The 4,723-nt window shown below is 41.5% G+C and overlaps 1 pseudogene; it reads right to left on the minus strand.

Annotated features, from left to right (window-relative positions):
- Positions 1–1,798: 1,798 nt before the first annotated feature.
- Positions 1,799–2,155, minus strand: LOC131764142 (acireductone dioxygenase pseudogene; annotated as a pseudogene).
- Positions 2,156–4,723: the final 2,568 nt, after the last annotated feature.

The following is a 4,723-nucleotide window of genomic DNA, read 5'->3' on the forward strand; positions in this document are numbered from 1 at the left end:
AGCCCTTAAATAGTGTATTAATGACAAATTGAGGTAACAGACTGTCTAGGATGGTAGCATAAGGTTTGACACATAAGGGGGTATGTATAAAGATTTTCTTTTTAGGATTATTGGTAGTCATGGAGAACTGGAAGCAATCTGAGCCTCCATCCTTGGGAGAAAGGAAACAAACCCGATGGTGGATACAAACATCCAAGTACTATATAGCAGTGAGAAGCAATGGATAATAGATATGCATGGTAACATGAATGAGTGTAATTAGAGAATTAATGAGTGCAAAAATAAGGAATAAAATGAGATCTATAACACAGTACTACTTACATAATTTAAAAATACAATAGCGCAAAACTATCAATATACACTTTAAAAGAACACATACAAACAGAAAGATACATGGTTGCCCCTCTGTATCCAGGGGTTCCACACCCAAGTATTCAACCAACAATCAAAAATATTCAGGAAAAAAAAATTCAGAAAGCTCCAAAAAGCAAAACTTGAATTTGCCATTCACTGGCAACTACTTACATAGCATTTACACTGTATTAGCTATTATAGGAAATCTAGAGATGATTTAAAGTATGCAGGAGGATGTGCATAGGTTATATATAAATACTGTGCCATTTTATATAAGGGACTTGAGCATCCTCAGACTTTAGTATCTGAAGGGAGCTCCTGGAACCTGCAGATACCAAAGGACAACTACACATTTAAAGATTCAGAATCATTGCCAAAGGTAGAGAGGGGAACAGAAGGAGACTAGGTTATGAGGATTAAAGAGAAAACATTTTTTAAAAAATACGAAAAAAGGGGACTTACATGGACTCATGATAAATATGTGGCCCAAACTGAGGATAATCATTAACTCAACTCTGAACCCAAGGTTTGAAAAAGGAAAAAAATGGGCCAAATCACATTCCAGCCATCTTAACCACCCCCCCCAACACAAAATTACAGTGGATACAAGGAAGACACAGTAAAATCAGATGGTCACTTGGTGTGATGCTTAATTTTAGGTGTTAACTTGAGTGGGCTAAGGGATGCCTGTATAGCTGGTAAAACATTGTGGGTGTGTCTGTGTTTTTGGAAGACATTAGCGTTTGAGTTCATAGACTAAGGAAGATCACCCTCACCGATGTAGGTGGGCATCATCCAATCCACTGAGGGCCTGGATAAAACAGAAAGGCAAAGGAAGGGCAAATTTGCTCTCTGCTTGAGCTGGGACACCATCTTTTCCTGTCCTTGGACATTGGGGCTCCTGGTTCTTGGGCCTTTGGACTCTGACTAGGAGTTCTACCGTTGGCTCTCCCGGGTCCTCAAGGCTTTTGGTTTGGACTGGACGTACACCACTTGGTTTCCTGGACCTCCAGCTTGTAGACAGCCAGCTGTGGGACTTCTCATCCTCCATAATTGTGTGAGCCAATCCCTTGTAATGAATCTCCTTCTATATATCTATATATGGTCTATTGGTTCTATCTCTGGAAAACCCTGACTTGTATACTTGGCTGACATGAAATTAATAATAGTAGATTGAGTAGAAGTTCGATATATAGAAAAGTTAACTTTAAGAAAGAAAGAAAAACATTGATTTCTTCTGGTGGCAAAAATATATACTCTCCACTCTTTTTTTTTTTTTTTTGACATAAAGATTTTTAATCCAGTTTAGAAAAAAAATACTTAAAGCAAACTGCCCTTCAAATAGGTTAATTTAGGGTTTTTCTATGATTATAACGAATTAGGTATAATTGAATCTCAGAAGTGTTAACTAAACAAAATAATGTACAAGTTTTTCTGTTAAAATTCAAAGTCCTGATTTGTAACTGTCTTCTCTATCCATCACATCGAAGTACCCACTGCCGTCCAGGATGTAGCGAATCTCGTCATCCAGGTGTAAATACTCCCCATAAAACATCTTAATCTTTTCTTCGTAATTTGGTAGTTTGTCTTTGCATATGGTTATTATGTCCATCCAGGAGTAGTTTCTCTCTTTTCGTATCTTTTCTAATTCTGGATCATTCTCATATTTGCCAGCATCCAGCTTCCAATAAAGGACCCCGAGCCCGTGCAGCTGCTCCAGGGCGACCGGGCGCCCGGGCTTCCCGTGGTGGGGCCGCTGCGGGTCGTCGCCTGACTTGTCCGTGTACCAGGCCTGCACCATGGCCGGGCCCAGGGGTGCCGCCGCTTGACCCCCCTGCTCTGGCCGGTCTGCTCACCACTCTTAAAAGTCAACACCTTCTCACAATATGTGGTTCTTCTCCTTTAGAATCACCTGGGAACGCACCTTTTTTTTTTTTTTTTTTTTTGCCTGCCTTGGTCTTCGTTGCTGTGTGCAGACTTTCTCTAGTGGCGGCGAGCGGGAGCTACTCGTCGTTGCAGTGCGTGGGCTTCTAATTGCGGTGGCTTCTCTTGTTGCGGAGCACCGGCTCTAGGCGCACGGGCTTCAGTAGTTGTGGCTCGCGGGCTCTCGAGTGCAGGCTCAGTAGTTGTGGTGCAGGGCTTAGTTGCTCCGTTGCACGTGGGATCTTCTTGGGCCAGGGATCAAACCCGTGTCCCCTGGCAGGCGGATTCTTAACCGCTGCGCCACCAGGGAAGACCTGGGAGTGCACTTTTAAAATATGCTTTCTAAAAATAAACTTTTAGCTCTGGACTCTATGGCAGATTGGATAATTGTCTAGAACTATTCACTCACTCCACCCCACACCATCTCCATGAGAGGGACATTCTTCTTCACACTTTGATTTTGGGCTTGGCCATTTTTTCTGCCAATGGATGCCAGCAAACATGACACAATCGAAAGATTAAAACTTGCTTACATGATTGGGCATGTTCTCTCACATCTCCACCTGTGTCATGAGCAGAGGTTCCCTTCTGTGGCTTCTGTCCCCTCAGCTTGGGCCCCAAGATGAGTACACATAAAGCAGTCTGAGCCAAGTGGCAGTAAGAAGCCAAGCCCAGCTGCATCCTTTGCTTGAAATATCCCTATACAATCAAGGGCAGTACAAATCAGCAAAACCCCACCAATCAGGATGCACATGCTGCTTTAAATCATTGAATTGATTTGTCACACAGCAGTAGCTAGCTGGTGCAGTGAACTGACATTCATTGGCCTTTAATGAACGTATTTCCTCTGAAATTAATTCAAGTTTCTCACACTTCAGAGTATGAGTTCCAAAATTAGATGACTCCCAGAAAGAAAACCAAGAGCATGTACACACATTTAGGAACTGACTCAGAATTAACCAATTTCTGACTTAAATAACCTTAGAATCTTCCACAAGGAAAACTTCCATAAGTGCATATCCCCATTCATTAAAACAAACACAACCCTCTATTATTATACAGTTCTCTCATGGCCTCATCAGGTAGGTTTCCTTTTTGCACATTTAATGTTTTATAATTATTGGTTAATTAGTCATACCATTTCTTTTTCTCCTTTCTGTAATTCAAAAGCCTAGCACAGCCCACATCTTAGAGAAGGAATGACTCACTGGCATTGCTCATAGGCTCCTTGAGGCAAATCCCAAAACTGAGAGCACAGAGAACCTCCCTGTGTCCCGCTCCCAAATCTTACAGATATCACAGTGTCATCTGACATACACCAACATACATGTGCTGCCAACCGGTAGATTACATCATATATGTTAGAGAAGAGAAGGGGTTGGGAGATAAAGTCCAGATTCAAGGTATAGTTCCTCCACTTAGGAGTTGCATGACCTTGAACAACTCACTGCCCTGCTCTAAATCTGTTTTATCACCTACACATTGCAAATGTTAAAGGATTCAATGAGATTTCACTGTGGACACCTCTTGTTTTGTCTGATCCAAATCCTATTTCTTCTGAGAACAGCACTCATTCTCTGTACAGTAACTATCTGATTCTCATGGGAGTGCTGGGTTTTCTTACTCTTCTCATCTTCCTTCTCACCCTAACCATATCAAAGCCCCTCCCATGGATCTATTAGGTGTGTTTTTTTAAAAATTAGGAATTAGACATAAGTCAGCAGTGTAGCAGTGTGGCCTAAAAGGAGAGAAAATGAAATTGGAACTCAAAGAAAAGCTAAAATGAGAGGCAGAGTGAAAGACCTGTTGGCTTTCAAGTTCTTAGTTTCAGATGTTTCTGAGCTCAGTTACATCCTTTCCCTGCCTGCAGCTTGATTTTAACCCAACTATATCCCTCCCTTTGCACTTAAGCCATATAAAATTGACTTTCATTCATTGGAATCAAAATAACACAGGTCTCAAACAAGACTTCTTCAAATTTTCTGGAGTTTACACTCCTTAATGTTTTAAAAGATGAACCTAAGACTTGGAGAGCCCTAGATGGTTCTTAGCATACAGAAGCCAAATTGAAAAAAACCCCACAAATATACCTTTATCTGGAAAAACCGCTGTAAAAAATGGGTCTTTGGTCTCTGACTTTCGAATCAGCAGAGTATGAAAACATTTCTAAGTGTAAAGGGTAAGCATTTTCTGATTTACCTAGCAGCTATAGTCAATTACTGAAATGCATTATTTTTTCTAGTGCTCTAAAGTTGCTTCCTATAATTGGTAAGGTAGGCTGTAGTTAATCCATCTAGACATAAGAAAGAGAAAAATGTCTCTAAAACAAAGTTCATAGGTTGGGGGGGGGGGTGGGTACCACCATGATCAGGGTGAGAGCTCATGCATCTTGCTATGGAAGCTGCCTGTAGAGGAGAGGCCCCCAGGACTGTTGCCTCAGTGCCCT

Source organism: Kogia breviceps, chromosome 10 (genome assembly GCF_026419965.1).
Source record: "Kogia breviceps isolate mKogBre1 chromosome 10, mKogBre1 haplotype 1, whole genome shotgun sequence".
In the NCBI taxonomy this organism is placed as follows: Eukaryota; Metazoa; Chordata; class Mammalia; order Artiodactyla; family Physeteridae; genus Kogia; species Kogia breviceps.